The 20,012-nt window shown below is 21.5% G+C and overlaps 1 pseudogene; it reads right to left on the minus strand.

The window, feature by feature from the left end:
- Positions 1-16,776: 16,776 nt before the first annotated feature.
- Positions 16,777-19,775, minus strand: LOC122714121 (annotated as a pseudogene).
- Positions 19,776-20,012: the final 237 nt, after the last annotated feature.

A 20,012-nucleotide genomic window follows, 5' to 3' on the forward strand; every position in this document is an offset into this window, starting at 1 on the left:
TTGATTAAATTTAGATAAATTTAGATTAATTAGATAAAATTTCAATTTTTTTTTTATTTTAATTCTATTTTATAATAAATTTCAAAAGAGATTTTTTCTTATTCATCTTTTTATTTTTCATTTTATTAGCAATGTATAACATAATTATAACTATAATAATTTAATTTAAAATTATTTCTTGTTTTGTATCTTTAAAATTGACGTTAAAAACTTATAAACTTTAATTCTTTTTTTTGTTTTTATATATGTATAAACATCGTATATATCGTTTTTCTAAATCTAATCTAAATCTAATTTAATTAAATAAATCGTGTTGAGATCATTGTATATTAAAAATATATAAAAATATATATAAATAATTAATCGATGCATGAATTTTGCGCTCATATAATTTTTCATTTGGACAAAAATTTCGTAATTATTAATCTATTCTTCTTGTAATTAATTATTTTTATCCAGTACGGTGATCAACATGAAACTGTATTAAATACGTTCTGTAAACCAAAATCTTCTCTTTTTAGATTTCCTGTAATCCTTTTTTATGTATAATTTATTAAATTATAACTTTTCTATAAACATTATTGAAATTGTAATTGTCTTTTTATTGAAATTTGTTGTAAAATTTTCTTACTTTATCATTTTTTTTTAATTGTCATAATTTTTTTTAAAAAAAGATCCCAAATTCGAAAATTCGGAGAAATTTTCAAAAAATTATGAAACTTTGGAGATGTCTTCATGTAGATATGCATAATTGCATAATTTTTTGTGTAAAATAATCTCCTTAAAATTACTTCAAGAAAATCAACTCTTAAAAATTCTATTTTTAAATTATTTTTCGATTTTATCTTATAAACAAACTATAAGAAATACGAAAAAATGTTTTTAGACAAAATGTTTTTTTTCATAAGAACATCTGGTAAAATAATTAATTTTTATACAATTGTTATATTTTTTATATTATTGAATTATTGAAAAAATTATAAACAATTATTGAAAAAATTATAAACAAAAAAAATTAATTTTTTTAAACTTGTTTTTCAACGTAAAATTTTAATTAACAGCATAAATAATTATGATAGTATAAAAAAATATTTTTCGTTTTTAATAAATGCAATTTTGTCATATTGATTTTTATTGCTAAATTTTTAAAAATAGAAAAATTTATATTATATACTTTTATTTTTTACTAAATATTAGATCAACATATTAGATAAATGTATAACTATTTTATGAGATCTTTTTATTTTTAATGTAGTCGTCAGATTTCATTATTTTTTTATATAGATAATAAAGAGATTTAATAAGAATGAATAACAATAAGTAACAGTGAATAACAGTGAACATAACATAAATAATATTATGAATTATTCTACATGATAATGAAATTTTTTAGAAAAGTGTTGTAAACATAGATTTATGCATATCATATAATAACATGATTACCGCATATAAAATGAGACGGTCAAAATCTTATTGCAAAAAAGCGAATTCTAACGAATTTTTAAAATTATTTGACTTCTCATCATCATATACTGTTTAATCATGCGTAAGTAAATATTTTATAATATTTTTGAGACGAAAGTTGATTATGAATGAGAAACTGTAATTTAATGATATTATTTCACGGATGTAGATTTAAGTAAGTTATAATTATATAATATAACAAAAAATTTCTATATAAAATTCTTCTATATAATTCTCTATATATAGAACCATTAGCATATCACATATAATTTCTATAATTTTCTCGATATTGTAAATATTTCTATATAGATATTATTTATATACTATATAATATACTATGTAATATAAGTGGGCAAAGACTAATCCAAAAGTTTAATAATAATAATAATAATAAAATATTCTGAGATATCGTATTTGGAAAAGATAAATATTTGTTAATCATTTATTAAATAGTTTTTTAGAAATTAATTTTCTAGATGTGAAGACCACTACATAAATGTTCCACAATTGAAATAAAGATTGTTTTACGCATAAATCGAAATCAGCACTTTGTTCTCTTAGAACAATAAAAATTAAAAAAGAAATTTGCAGCAAATTTTGCTCTAACACTTTTTGATAATATGATATGATATACAAAAAAAAAAATAAAAAAATTTGATAAGTAAAAATAAGAAGTATAATTAATATTTTTAATATAATTAGTATTTCTCATAAAATATTTATATATATAAGTTTTTTTTCTTTTTTTCTCTATTCTCATGTGATACATTTATCTAATGTTTAAGAAAATGTTTAAGAAAGTATATAATATCATATATAAATATATATATATATATATATATATATTTTCGAAAATAGGGAAATTTATATATCATTTATATATATATATATATAAATATATAAATGATATATAAATTTCCCTATATATATATATATAAATATATAAATGATATATAAATTTCCCTATTTTCGAAAATTTATCAATGAAATACAGTAAAGTTATTTATTAAAAACAAATAATATTTCTTTATATCATTGCATAATTATTTAAGCTGCTGATTAAAATTTTATGTTAAAAAATTAAAAAAAATTATTAATTTTTTGTTTATAATTTTTTTAATTATATAAACAATTAAAAAATGTTTTACCAAATGATAATTATGAAAAGAAATTGATTTTTTGTCTGAAATTTTTTTTTTATTTTTCTTATAGTTTGGAAATTATGACATAAAATCGGAAAATCGGAAAATGAATTTTCAAGGATTGATTTTATCTCCTTAAAATGATTATAAATTAAGTGATTTCGATTTCAGTTTTTAAAGTATTAAATAAATTAATTTTTTTAAAATTCATTTAACAAAAAAATATAACAGAGCCATTGATTAAAAAGAAAAAGTTTTTAATATATTAAAAATATTTAAAATATGATAAACAAACGAAATGAAATACTCAATTTTTAATATTTTTTATAAACATTAATTTTTGTAATTACTATTTTAATTTTTTAATTTATCATTTGTTAAGTATTTTTTTGTTATTTTTAAAATAATATAAAAATAAAGTAAAAATTTCTTTTAACATTAAATAATAATATTAAGATAGATTTTTATTTTCTGATATCTAAAGAATGTAATAGAATAGATATTTGTGGAAAAATCGATTGACTAAAACAAGCATAGATTAATATAAAAAAAATATTATTTATTAAGTTCTAAATAATTTTAGTTTATATTAGATGAAATGAGATGGAAATAGAAAAGAAAAAACCGAAAAAAATTTTTTTCATTTAAGACTTTTTTTCAAATAAATGAAATTTAAAAAATTATCAAGTTACAAGTTACAAGCGAAATTAATTATTTCGAACTATATGCGAATTAATTATTGATAAAAAAAATTAAATATGTATAATAAACAGAAAATATGAAATAAATTTTTTTCATTTTCAAAAATTAATTTTCAAGAAAATTGAATTTAAAAATTTGTTAGTACGACTATAAATGTTCCATCTCGATTTTCACAAAAAAAAGATTTAATCTACTCATTCATATTATATCGGAATTTTATTTGTATTTGAAAAATTTTCAAACTTAATTTGTTCGAAAACAAAGCCTCAAATTTATATTCTACATTATTAAAATTATAAAAAATATATATATATGAAAAAGAAAAAAGAAGAATTATAAAAAAATAAATTAATTATAAAAAAATATATTGTATCGCCACAGTGTAACAATTCATTCAACTTTGAAAACAAAATATACAAAATATATGAAACAAACAAAAATATATGAAAGTTAGGCTTATAATATGACTGCGATAAGGTTATTTTTGAATGAAAATCTTTATAAGATTTTTTAACAATAAACCAGATACCTCGAGATTTTTCCGTTTCTATATTCTATATTAATTTATAGGCAAATTGTCACGACGATTTCGAAATTTCGCAGATTTCATTTTGGATATTATTCCATTAGAAATGTTCGACACTACGAAAAAATGTCTTCGAAATCTCGGATTTATTCCGGATGTTATCCATCTCTTTCATTAGAAATATTTGATACTATGAAAAGGACGGATGACTTTGATTCATTTTCTAAAAAAAAACTAAGATGATCAATCAAGAATGCTGCGATAAAATAACCGAACGAAATGAGTAACGCAAAGATAGAACAAATTCAATCATTGCGAAAATAAGATCAATATCATCCACAAACAAACTCATTTCAACATCAACAGCACTTATTTTTTACTAATGGACTGTCATCATTTCAATAAGATTCAGCATCATTAAGTTGAAATTAAATCATTGGCCATAACAAGCGCTATAATAATGTACCATCAAAACGTTTTCAACAATATAAAAATTTTATTATATATATTTTCGACTTAATTCTTTATATAAAATCATTTCCTTTACGATTGTATCACCATCTGCGGAATGATAGCTTTTATAATTTTTATTAGATAGTTTATAAGAAAATACTTTTTTATTTTTTGGTATTTATATATTATACGTTATAAAATATGTTATAAAATATTTCTGTTGATTCATATATATTTAAGCATAGAAATCAAAATTATATTAGTGATTTATATTTTTTCATTAATATTATTCATTAATATTTGTTAAGTTAAAAATCATATCAAATAATGTTCAATTTGAAACGAAATAAATTTTACTTAAAATCTTTTTTAATATATTGCAAAATAATTAAATAAAAACTTTTTAGCTAATGGTTTGGAAGATAATTATAACTAAAAAGAACAAATATTCTATAAATATAATATTCTCTAAGTGGATAAGACATATTTTTCTTATTTGCTTAATAATATTGTTCGGATAATTAAATATTCTATTAGCTTCTTAATTTATAGAGAATTGTGTAATCAATCATTTTATTAATTAAGTTATCGGAACAATTCATCATTACTTCATATAACAATTTAAGTGACGTTTTTTAAAATTTATCTTACTAATATATATGTATATAAAGAATGGAAATATTGATACAGTATATTGATACAATAAAATTTTCCACTTTTATTCGTAGGTTTCGGATATAGTTTGATATCGTACAGCTACAATTTATTTCGCATCTATAAGAATCTATTATAATTCTTACGGAAATATTCTAAAAACATATACCAATTTCTGCCTCTTGTTTCACAGAAGGCTTTAAGCAGGGTCTCGGTTCGAAGATATGTATCTTCTTTATATATTCAATTTACATATCAACGATTTTCTATGTCTCTAAGCCAAGAAACTCATTTTTACGAATCTTTTGTATAAATTCAATAAAACTTATGGATATATATTTACGATTACAGAGTATAATGATGCGTCAAGCAATGATTCATCTCACAAAATAAGATCGATCAAACAATATAAGTTAATTATATAAATTAATTTTTTAAAACTTTTTAATCGAGTTTTTAATCGAATAAATCGAGTTTTCATTTTGTGATCATGATGTAAATAATTTTTTTAATTTTTCATTTTATATTTTAATACTTGAATATAATGATCTAATATATTAATTTAATAATAATATTGGTATATATATGGTTTAAAAAATATGGTTTAAAAAATGTAAATTTATTAAAAAGAATGATGAAATCTTGAAAAAATTCAGTGATATACAAAAAATAATGATACAAGTTGAACCAGAATGATTCGTACAAAAAATATAATTTTGATATAAGATTTTGTTTTTAAAAAATCAACTATGAAGTTGATGTTATATATAATATTTTCAAATATTTATTTTATAAGAAAATATTATATATATTATTACTTTATATATAATTACTTATATATATTTATTATTATATATATAATATAAATAATATAAATTATATATATATATATATATATATATTATATTAATTATTATATATATATATATACGATAATCTTTTGTTGAAGTTTAATATATATATAAGTATATAAATATAGTAATAACAAATTTTAGCGAGTGATTGCAGTGTAACTATATGTATTTCTTTTGTTTTTATTGTGTCTTTAATGATGAATTGTATATACATTAATACATCATACAAATATTATTTATTTTATCGTTCTTTTATGAAGACACTTTAAAAAAACATGCATGAAAGAAAGAATATTTTGATACATAAATAAATCACAATTACATAAACGAATTATATATTATATATTATATATAATATTATATATCGAATTTTATATTATATATAATTATAATTCGATTGTTGGTATATAAACTATTTTCTCTTATAATTGATTTTCAGTAATTTGAATGATTTTAAACTATTATATAAATACATCTTAAAATGCTTTAACAGATCATAAAAGATCATATCATTTTTAAAAAAAAAAAGGAAATTGATTTTTCTATGATCTACATATCTATTTTCTTGATCTACATATCTATCAAAAATTATTTATGTTAAATTATGTATTATTTAATATTATCAAGTTTTTCTTCAAGTTTTTCTTCAAGTTTGATTTGATTTTTTCTTATTATGAATAATAACCAATATTCAAAAATAAAAATGTTTATTTCACATTTTTCATTGAATATAATAACAAATTTATGTGAAATCGAAATTATATTATATTATCATTTGAAAATAAAGAATGGAAATACAGTTCTTCATGAATATAGTAAAAAAAAAAGTTTAGCAAATCATATATATTAAGTAATATATGTATTTAGATCTCTTTTTATAGAGTTAATTTATATAATTTTTCAAAGAGGTTTATACTTACAAGTTTAACTTATTTTAAATTATAAAAACTCATACTAATTTATTTGACAAAAGATCACGAAGTCTTACATCAAAAATATTTCAAATTCTTCTTAATGTATTGTATAGTTCAATTGTACTTATTTTTTATATTTCATATAATTCTTTGTATAATATGCACATAAAAACATAATATCCATGCAAAAGAAACTCTTAGAAAGAGAGAAAAGAATTATATTTTGGATGCATTTTACTTTACAGTAGATCGTATCTTCGTTTACAAAGATCATGTCGATTATGGTGAAGAAAGAAATTAGTACTGTTCATAAGAATTGGATCGCGTTTTCTATTCTATAAGACATAAAATATTTCGTTACGATAATATTTTCAGATAAATTATTTATAAATATTTTGAGAATCGTGATTGTCTTGAATGATCTTATGATTCTTGTATATCACGAAGTAATATACCATCATAAGAACTTTCAGTAAAAAATTACATAATCTTTTGTTGAAGTTTTTGCATTTTTCTTCCTTTTTTTGCGTTTCTAGACAAAGTAATCATTTGTATAACATTGATAACTCTAAAAGTTATAAGCAAGATTTGTTCTATTTTGATTTCATCTTTCCTCGTTATGGATTCATGATAGACTATGATACATTTGATTTAAAGATTTTTTTGTAAATTTATTTACTTAGATTATGAACTTTTAAAATTATGGAATTGATTTTACTTGATTGTTATATCTGAATTGATTGTTTAACGTAATATTATTTAATATTTTATATATAAGAAATAATGATGGTACAAAAATAAGATTTTAATAATAAAATTCTTTTTAGTTTCGTTATATGTTTTTAGATTACTTTTATTTAGAATTTGAAGAAATTTGTTTCTTTTTTCTGAATTTCTTATTTCAATTTTATATTAAAGTTTTTTTTAAGATATTAAAAATCTGTTTACTGAAAAACTGAGATATAAAAACATAAGAATTCTATCAGCGATACAATTAATTAGTAATATCAATCAATTTGAAAAAGCGTAAAAAATACTTAAAAGAAATCAGAAATCTCTTATTTAAAATTTCAATAATCTTTCGAAATCTTTTAATAAATAAATTGTTTTAAATATATGTTTTATTTTCAATACTTATTCTTCTCTTTGTTATAATAGTATCTTTTATCTAATTTTCTCGGTTTCAAAATCATGTAGAAAACACATAAATTTAAAAATTTATAATATAATTTAATCGGTAGAAGAAGCCCATCATATGTGCACATATATTTAAAAAATTGTTGCGTTCATTTGATAAAGATAATTTTTATATATAATAATTATATATAATAATTTTTCACTATGCATCTTAATACGTGGAATAGTCCACAATGCACACACTCTGCATTTGCATACATGCGTATAGATGCTGACCTTCATGAAATTTGCTCATCGCGGAATGTCTCTAGCCATGGGACACCACCTAGTTCAGTGATTTTGGTTGTTGCATGTTCGGATTCCAGATAACCTTTCCACCATCGTGTTATTTTCGAGAATAAACAATTAACGTATTCTGTTTTATGTACAGAATTAATTTTAGAAATATCAAAAAAAAAAAAAAAATGGATATTAAATGAATGAAGTTTGATTATAGTTTTTTAAAAAATTTTTTACAAAAAAAATAATTAAGTTTAAAAAATTATTTTATTTTTTTTTAATTTTTTAATTATTTTTGATTAATCTTTTTTAATACAGAATTTTGTATAAGATTTGGGACGCTCAAAAAATTGTTTTGTTATTTTAGTAAAATTTGTTTTATATTAAGTTTTTTTTAAATATTAAAAAATATTGATATTGATATTAGGATTTTAATATTTTCGGTAAATCTAGAATGCTTCTAAAAAAATCAGTAAAGGATCCTAGTGATTTTATTTCTTTATTTTAGAATGTTAATTAAATTATTAAATTTAAATTTTTTAATTAAAAATGAGAATTATTTATAGCATTTTAAATATTTAATTACAGAAAATAATATTTTTCTCTAATACTAATAATAATAATAATAATAAATTTTCTCTAAAATTCATATCCTGAAATCTTAATTTTGATAATCATACAGAGATGTGAAAATCACAAATTCTTTTGAAATATCGATTCTCATCAACTTTTTAAAAACCGAATATACAACAGAAATTATATCTTCTATTCATACTTAAGTTTATAATTTTCGGAATTGTAGATTCGTGAAAGATATTTTCATGTCTTTATATCACGTTACACATCGAATGCCAATGACTAGTCTGTCAACAAACTGTTAGTTATCGAATATGCAGATATTTGAGATTCATTGATGAACAATTTAAGGATAAATTTTCAGTTATTAAATTGTCTTCTTTATGGTTGAAAAATTAATATATTTCGTGATATCGTGTGAATTTTATTACTCTAAAATAGATATATTGTAAGATAAACTTTTAAAAATATAAATGCCAAATAATAAATAAAAATCAGTATCATTCTAGATTTTCTGGGATATTTTCATAAATGTTGGGGAATTATTTTGTATAGATTAAACGATTATGTTGATAGAGATAATTAAAATTTTAACTTAATGATTATTCAGTTTTACATTGGTCATTTTCGTATAGAATAACGGAATATTAATATTAATTGACAATATATTAATGTAAATAAATTAAAATAAAAAAATAAATTAAAATAAATTAAAATAAGTTAAATTAAAATAAATACGAATATATTAATATACTTATGATTGTTCGCATCCGCAATAATAATATTGTAATGATTTTGGTGGATATAAGTTAATAACTGGATATTTGTCAAATGCCCTTCAATAAATTCATAATAAATAGTATACTTCTTAAAGATGACTGTATAAGTAAACTGTATAAGTGATTACACATGCGGAACGCATGTCAATTAGAGAGCACAGTTTCTCACAAAATCGCAGTAAGTAATCGTATTTTACGGTCAGGCACGATGAGGTATTAAAACAAAATTAATGTAAATGTATCTGGCGATCGGACTACGATGTGTACACAACGAGACTCTTCTTAACAAATGACGTCCGTATCCTCAGAAAAATCTCTTTTTGATTCAATTGGAAGGATCATAGTTTTTCGGTGGGCCAATAATATCGCTGCCGGTGCCCAGTTTGCGACACCTACCAAATTCGAAGAAATTTTTCGCTTGGTGATTTGTATTCAAAGATCTCAGAAACAGATCGGTGAATCTCTCTTATAGATTCCTCGAACTAGATAATATTATTTGTCTTTGAATTAGCCGCGTCTGACATATATCATTAGGATCGATTCAGTTAATCTGAAGTACGTCAGAAATATATAATTATAAGTGTCGACTAAATTCTCAGACAGTCTTCTTAGATAACACCATTCTTTATTTAGGCTTAATGGAGATTCGCGCGCGGTAAGAATAAAAAGAGTTTTTATATGAAAAATTTCTTCGAATAAGCTGTTTATAAATCTCGAATAAAAATGCTAATGCTAAATAATAATAAATGCGAACAGATACTTTTGATCGATTCTAAATATACACAAAATAAACACAAAAATTTTCTTTAAAGTTCATTTATTAATTAATAATTAATTATTAATTAATTAATAATTTAAATTCAGATTAAATGAATAGCAAAGCGCAAATAGAAAGCAACAGTTATAATACAATCTCTTACTATCTGTATCTAATGTATATTTCAATTTTTTGAAACTTAATAAATAAAGTTTCAACTGACATTTTTGTATTTATTTGGTTTCTAGAATTAACTGTTCAAAGTTTCGCAAATATAATTATATTAATATCTTGAATTGTTAAATTTATCATATATAAGTTTACTTATACAAAAATAATTCTATAAAATAGATAAATTAATGCAAAAGTTGGAGAAAAGAAATTATCTTGCTTGTTTAAAAAATATCTATCTTGTTATGTTTAAAAAATTATTTTGTTAGATTTTATTTTATTAATGATTTTAATAAGAAAATAAAAAATAAAATAATAAAACAATAAAAAACAATAAAAAAATTAAATAAAATTAGTTTTATTTACATAAAAATATTATATCAATATTATATCAAATATTATGTCATTGTTGTTTTAATGATACATATAATATAAATAATCAAATAACTGTGTTAATTTTATTATTCAATTGTATATAACCAATACAATATATATTTAATTTTGTATTAAATTTTTCTAAAATTGGAAATTTAGAAATTTAGAAATTAAAAAATTAAAATTTGATATTGCAAAAAATTGATATCTTCTTCGTTTTATAATATATTATAAACAATCAAAATGTTAAAAATTATTTTTTATTAACAATATTTTACTTTATATTTTATATTATATTTTATATTACTTTATATTTTATTTCTGTTCTAGATGAATTTGATACTTTTTTCAATATATATTATTTATTCATTCAATAGTTCAATTGTTTGCAGGATATTTATACAACTGCAATATTCGTTAATTTAATTTGATAATTTAAATTTATAATATATAGTGGCGTGAAAAGACTTCAGATAATTTCTTTCCAAAACAAAACTTTTAGGAAATTCTTATTAGTAATATGTAAAAGGATACTATAAAAGAAATCAACGCTTTTAAATATATATAAAAAATTAAATCAACATTCATACGTGTTTATTTGGAGAATATGTATATTAACGTTCCTGGTCAGTTCCTATTATAGATCTGTAAAAGATCAGTAAGTGTTTATTTAAGTGTATTAAGTGTAATATTTAAATAATATTATACAATATTATTATTTCAGTTGGTAGTTAATTGCTAAATCGCAAAATTGCAAAATAAATCAAAAGACATAAAGTTGAAATATACAAAATTGTTAAAATTATCTTTTAGTTATCATGTGAAATTTCTTCAATATTATCTATCGGAAAGATAGATAAAAAGAAGAATATAATAAATGATATTAATAGATAATGTGTAAAATATAATGTAGAAGATCGTCCACGAAGCTTCAAAAGATTAAAAAAATTGATAAAATTATAAAATAAAAATAAATTGTGATCGTAGCTGAATTACAAGCAGAAAACTTTGTCAATATTACTAGTAGAAGTACAAAGATAAGAAGATTATACAAAATTATTTGGCAAAGTTAATGTTAAAAAATTATTGATTAATGTGAAAAATAAAATAATTCGATTAATGTTTCGTCGATTAATGTCAGAAAAAATGATACTTTTAAAATCTAAATTCAATCTTTCTGGAAACGATTATATACGACAAATGTTATGTACGACATCCAGTTGATATAAAAAATATTAAGTATCAAATACCAACTATTGAGCATAGAAAAAGCATTATGATTTGGGCAGCTTTCTCCATTCAAGAAATTAGTCTTCTTATAAAAATTAAGATGTCATGAATGATATCATATATATAAGGATATTCTAGAAACTAATATGTTATTATATGCTGAAAGAAAAATGCCATAAAATTGGTATTTTCAGCAAGACAACGATCTTAAACATGCATTAAAAATTGTAAAAAGATGATTGTTTCAAAATGAAATATAAGTTTTATCTTTTATTAATCTTTTTATTAATCTTTTTAAATAGAACATTTTTAAGAAAAGATGAATATCGAATGAAAAATTATAGAAATTCTAATAATTCAAAATGTTTTCAAAATTTAGTTAGTAATTTATAAAAATGAAATAAAATATACGATTATATTACTCAGTTAATTAAATTTATATTTCGTCGTTATGCTGCTGTAATTATCATAAAATATCTGGTTACAAAATATTAATAATAACTTTTGCACGCCACTGTATTTATATAAAATTCCCGGTCAGATAATTTCTTCAATTTTTTTTCCAAAATAAGAACCTTAAAAAATTTTTATCAATATCATATATAAAAATATATTTCGTAAAAGGATATTTATTATAAAATAAATCATACTATTGTTCATATATGTTTGTTTGAAAAATATATAGATAGTATTTCCCGACCTATTTAACAAGTAAAATGTTTATTTTTCATTGTGTACACACACACACACACACACACACACACACACACACACACACACACACGTAGGGCACGTAATATAAGTTATAAAAAATTAATTCTACATTAACAAACATAATAAACTAAACAAAGTGTTAAAAGTAAATTAAACACAAAAATTAATATATAAAAATATTAATTTATTTAGTAACAATAAATTTGCGATTAAATGAAGTAAGATTTAATTTCTGCTAATCCACAATTTCATTTTATGTTTCATCTTACTTGACATAAACATAAATTGCTTATTATTTAATAAATATTATTTAAATCTTAACATTTTTTGTACTAAGAAATCAAAGTTCATTTTATATATTAATTTTTATATTTGTTTTGGTTTCCATTGTTTTAGTTTGGTTTAATAAAGATATTGCAAAAAATGTAAGAGACTTAACATTCTGTGTATGTATATAATTATAAAATATAAAATTTCCAATAATTTTATAATTTATATATAATAAATAACAAATAAAAAAATAAATGTTAAAAAAAGTATATAAATCATAAATTAAATATGCTGTTATAAATACTAATAAATATTATATACTAATATATTATATACTATATATATAAAATATTATAATATAGTTATGAATGATATAATGAATGATGATTGAACGGTATAAATATTATGCGATATTAAATTATATATACACTATAATGAAATTTAATCAAATATTTCACTTTAAATAATAAATAATAACATAGTATAATAATTATGCTTTAGCATAGAGAATATTATTTACATACTTCGCTATTATAAATTAATTGAATAATGTGTAATTTAAGACGCGTATATATTATATAATCGCTTAACCGATTTCATAATGCAATGCAACTGAGACAATGCAACAGATTAATGACTTTTAAAATATATATATACAAGTGCTTGGATATCAATAAAATATATAAGATATAACATTGTTAATTTTTAATTTATAAATTTTTATATTTCAAAAAGTTATATTGAATATTTTAATTTTATATTATAAATGATATAATTGAAAATGTATTAAATAAATAATTGAATAGATTATTTATTACTATTTAAATTATTTAATTAAAAAACTATTTAAATTATTTAAATTAAAAATTAATTTATTAACAATTAATGATTTGAGATATTTTTTTCATAATTGAAAAAAGTTTATAATTACATCAATTAAAAAATAAAATTGACTCTTTGAACAAAAAAATTTATTATATTTATGTTAATTTTAATAAAATTTATTTTCAATTATGATTAATAAAAATATTTATATTATAAATTAAAAAATTATTAATACAAAATATATAAAATTTGAAAATAGAAAATTCAAATTCTTTTAGAATTTTATAAGTTTTGTATTTTTAAATTAAAATTATCAATAATAAATATATTAATAAATAGAGAATCAATAAATATTTCATTTGAACTTATATCTGTTTAAACGAATATATTTGTCTAAATTATTCAATTTATATATCATATATTTTGTTTCAAACTTTCATATTTAGGAAAAAAGTTTAATGTATATATTATTTAATATCTTGATTGAATCTTCAATTTATATATGCTATATATAATTTTATATTATATCGATACTTTTATACTACTATGGAATTATTAATTTTATAAACATCATAATTTATAATTAATTTTTAAAAATTAATTTTATAAATCATAATTTAAATTCCATTGTTGTTATAGTTATATTTTTAAGTTATGCTTATAAAAATATCAATTAAAAAAAAATATTATTTAATATTAATTACTAATAATTAATATTAAAATCTTTTCATAGCCATTTTCATCGTTTTTTTTTATTTTTTTAATTTTTATATTTCATTTATAAATGTAATCATTTTTTGTTCTAGTATATACAATATATAACTAAAAGTAGTTAATAAAACTTAATTTAAATGATTACATATGAAAAAATTCTTGAAATTTTAATATTAATCTTTATGAAATGAAACCTCTCCTCAATAAATATACATATTTATTATAGATATATATATATATTTATACATATATCTTTTTTGATTTCATATTATAAATCCATGATTAGTGATGGGATTAAACTAATATACAATATATATAGTATATATAGTATATATATTAGTATAGTATAGTATCGATATATTAAATATAATCGATACGAATAAACGTGTTCTAAATCCATACTATATAATGTTTGACCTCCAAAAGTATTCATGAAAGCAAAATGTATTAAGTTGTTGATTGATGAACGTTTTATAAGTAATAAATATCTATATTCAAATAAAATAAAATTTGCATAAAATATATTCAAATCTCATTATAAGAACATTATTAATCCTATTAATAAAAATATTACAATAAATCGATCGAGAAATAAAAAATTATTAAGTTAATATATACAAAAGATGACATAATAATAATATAATAATATAATGTTTTAGTTATGATTTATATTTGTTATATTATATTTATTTCTTATTATAATTATTATATATATAACTATTTAAAAATATATTATACATATAACTATTATAATATAACTATTTAAAAAAATAATTTGTTTAATTTTTTTTTTAATAATCTATTTCTTTTTTTTGTCTATGTTGTGTTTGAAAATATTAGTGAATATGTTAATATAATATTCAAATAATTTCTTTATTTTGATAATATAAGATATTTGATAGTATTTTCGATTTAAAATGAAAGTATGATTTAACATACTCTGTCATTAAATAATTTGAATTATATTTCTATTTGAAACTATAATATCTTTATTGACAAAAACTCAAAACTCGATCGAATTATTTTTATTCATATCATATTCTTTTCTTTTACATTTTAAAATATTTGTATTTGTCTCTCATTATTATAAAAATTTCTATTTATAATTCTATTGTTATTGGGAACATTAATAATTCTAATAATTGAATCCTGTGAGTTGATTCAATTTTAAAAGTAAATTGAAGAAACTGATATTGTAATATATATTATATGTATATATATTATATATATATATATATATATATATATATTCATACATGTATTCAATTAGTTTGATAATATTTATATTTTATTTATTTTTATAAATATATATATAATATAAACTTATATAATATATATATATATATATTATATAATATAATATAATATATATAATATAAACTTATATATATAATAAATCCAATATTATGAAATCAGAAACTACTACTTGTTAGTTAAAATATTTCTATCAGAAATATAGTATTTATTATAAATAGTATATTTAATATAATTTTCTAATAAAAAATTTTTCTAATAAATCATATAACGTTTATAGCAAATAGAATGCAATAGTAATAAATCGCCAATAACTTTCTATTTAATTTATAACTTTTATGTTTATAACTTATGAATTCTAGCGAAATTACGATTATTTTAAATTCAAATTTTTTTTTTTGAAAGATTTAAGCTATTCAAAGAAATATCAATATATTTATAAATATATTTATATCTTATAAAATAAACTTTTTTTATTGGATTTGATTAGATTTTATAAGTATATATCAATCCCATCATTATCGGAGATATATTTTCATTGAATTATTCAGGGAAATTCATCATTTGTAGTTATTTCTATTCCACAAATTCAACGATGAATAACATCTGAAAACATTTTTATAACATGACGGAAACTTAAATAATAACTATAGTATTTATATAATATAATATATATAATAATAAATATATGTAATATATATATAATATAATAATATAATAATATAATATAACCTTGTAAATAATAACTATTAGTACAGATATTTTATACCATATATGTATAATTAAATGTAATGTAAAGCAGTAAGAAATCCCAATTATTAGGCGCTTCTGATTTCTAAAGATTTCACATAAATATAGAAAAAAAAGAAATCTGAAATTTTAATTTCAAACTAAAATATCTTTAATGATTTCTCATTACGATACTTTCGTAAAGATTTATAATCTCAATTGTGATAAAAATATTAAAATTTAAAATTTTTTCCTACCTGATTGATGTCACTGTCCAAATCTCGCGTACTTTTCGCGCTTCTTAGTTGATCATCTCGATATTCTTTATATCTGATCATCACTTTGTCATCCATAAAGACTCTATTGCTGCTGTTCCTTGCATTCTTCTTGTTTTTCTCTTCCTTTGCTTTTTTCTGTTTTTTATTAAATAGTTACTTTACCTTGCTTATCGTACCGCTCTTCTTTGCTGCCTTTTTCTCGTATTTCTTATCCGCGTCTAACGCTAATTTCGGTAGTGATTTTAACATATCGTTCGTATATTTATCGTATTTTCGTTTTTCGGAAGGTTTAAAATTCAATATATTGTTTCTCATGTTTGATAAATTGTCTTGTAACAAAACCTTCGTCCTCCGACTCGATTTGTTCCCTTTGATCGACTTCTTACGAATCACGCCTGTAATCATTTTCGATCCCGGAATCAGCTAATGATCCTTCCGATTAGAGTCTCGCGATGTCTCTATTCAGTATGCACTTTGATATCTTGATGTGTTTTGACTTGCCATTATCATGATAAGTTCTCGGTTTTGTTGGATTTTTGTCGAATGGTTCTAATCGTCCAATAATCGTTTTCACGTGTCAATTTTCTCTGACTTTCTCTCCGAATTGTCGAAATAATCTAATTGATTGCGAAATTTCCATAAAAATTTCTCTGAATCTTTATTCAATTTTCGATGTTCTTTTCTTAATGTTCGTGAGATTTTGTCGTATCGAGTTTCGCAATGGATTGAATGACTGTAATATCTACTTGAATTGTAACCTCCGCAATCGATGCATATCCTCGACGGAGAATTATCATAATCATCGTGAATCGGATACTTGTTGTTCGTATATCATTGAGTGGTGCGTTTCTTTGTAGTATTTTGATTCTAGTTGGTTATTCGTCATTTGAGATATATCAGTAATCGTCGTTCTGCTTCTCGCATAAACTGTCCAAGTATCTTTTCGTAAACGGTGACTTTTCTTTCGTTCCGCTCGTTTATAATGGATTATCTAAAAGAAGTCGACGCACATTTCTAGTATTTATATAATCTACATGATTGGTTAAGTTCTCGTGCGATCTAGTCGTATATTTACTTTTTAGAGTTTTGATTCGTGAATTCTCATTTCATCCAAACGTGGATTTACTCATATCGGATTAATTCAAAATTCTTCTTCTTAGGGAGTACTCATCTCTCGGTCGAATATCTCTATCCGAAAAATCATCGCTTTTAGAGAATTTTTTTTCTGTCGTGATGAATTTCTTTGCTTATATAGGCGAAAAAAGAAAATTATTTTCCCTAGACTCGGTTTGAAAATGATGAATAACGGTGATTTCTTCGAATCGCAAATTAGATGACTTATAAGGATTAATTAAGATGGATAACGATCTTCTGAACTGTTCTTTCCTGTCATTAAGAAATAGTTTGAAATCATCCGCATAATCTTCGTGCGGTTATGTTTTAACAATATATCTGTCTCCATATTTGTCCGTTCTCGTTTCGGCTATATATCCATTTCACAGTTTGGTATCGATATATCCATCCGATAAAATTTTATTAGTAATTTTTTTTTCGTATCTGTATGACCGTTGTCTTCGTGGATTTTCTTTTCAAAAATATATTTCTTTCCATTGCTGTTAGTGCATGTTTCCGTGATGTACGTGATGTATCCATGTAACGTTTAGACGAGGCAATGCGATTAGAAGTGATCGGAGATAATCGGAACGATCGGCTGATAATCTTGTGCTCAGATTTCTTCGGCATGTTCGTGCTGTTCTTCGCGGTGAACATTTTGTTCGCGACCCTCAACTTGAATCTAGATTTAAAAAGATTACGTCTCGCGCTTAATTCGGATGTCTTATTCGATATTCCGCTTAGGATCTGTCTTGTAGAAAATTCGTTATTATTTCGTTGTCTAGCAGTTGTACTATCGATTCTGACCGTCGACTGAGACCGGAAGTATCTACGAATACTGTGGATGTATACTTTTCAAGTTTGTCATATAGATGCCTTATCATTTAATTCGTGATGTTTCGTGTCCATGTTTTTACTCGCGCAATCTCCCATTCCAACGTAATGATTGATGAATTTATCTTTTTCATATTTAAATTTGAATGTGTTCATTTCGTTATTGCGTCGCAGTTCATTATTACAAAAGAAATCCATTTTATAATATACCTTCTTCATTAGACTATTTTCACGCGACGAATCTTTTCTTTCAAGGTCAAATCCCTTGTCGCTATCCGAATGACTTCTTTGCGCCTTTTCCTTCTTGATCTTAAGCGTAAATCACATTAGTTTGCGGGGATGGCTACCACACATTTGTTCGATCTAGTGTAAAAGAATAGTCAATTATTATTATGATCGAACCAGATGAGACCATTGTTTTGATTAATTGCGGTAATGGTGACCGATTGCTGGATAATCGATGAATCATCTTATGTATCGTTGATTCTTCGATAGATCGTTGTTGGAAGTCGTATCAGTTTATGTGCAGCATGCTATCATATCGATTTTATCTATTTCGTCGAATCTAATATTTTTTACGATTGGCAAAGGACCAGTTGTCTTTTCTTTTTTCTTCTGTTCTCTCTTCTCTTCTTTACTTTTTTTTATCATTTATCTCTTGTTGGTTAGATATATATCGATTCCCTTATTTTTCTCTTCTCGATGATATTGGTTTTCTGATATTCACGTCCTTCTATTCGATTTTTTCTCTCGATTCCATCACCTTTTCGGCATTCCTCTTGTTTCCACTTCTTTGGTTCCGGTCTATTCTCACCGTTTTCGATTTTCAAACCGAAATGAAAAGGTTGTTGATCAATGTAAGGCGATACTTCGATAATAAGAGATAATTGATTCTTTACTTGATTCTTTACTTGATCTCCAAATGTAATCCTTCACTCTCGCTATCATTATTGGCCGTATCATTGAACTGGCTTATGTTTCCTTTCTAACTTCAGAGAGAAGAACTTGGATGAACTTCTTACCTTTTTCATCTTATATTGAACGGTAGTTCCTTTTTTTGTTACGATGCATTGATAATGTGCTGAAACAATCTAGCAATCATCTATTGTCGTGTCAACGTAATGAAGGTTGCCCTCTTGTTGAAATACTAGCGCCGCCTCCTGGACTAGAATCCTTCTTACTCCTTGATGCTATGCTCTCCTAATGGATCGAAGTGATGATCAATGTCTTCGCCTTCTCCTACAGAGCCATCACGCGGAATGCTCCAC

Source organism: Apis laboriosa, unplaced genomic scaffold, assembly GCF_014066325.1.
Source record: "Apis laboriosa isolate Shangri-la unplaced genomic scaffold, ASM1406632v1 scaffold281_cov141, whole genome shotgun sequence".
Classification (NCBI taxonomy): Eukaryota; Metazoa; Arthropoda; class Insecta; order Hymenoptera; family Apidae; genus Apis; species Apis laboriosa.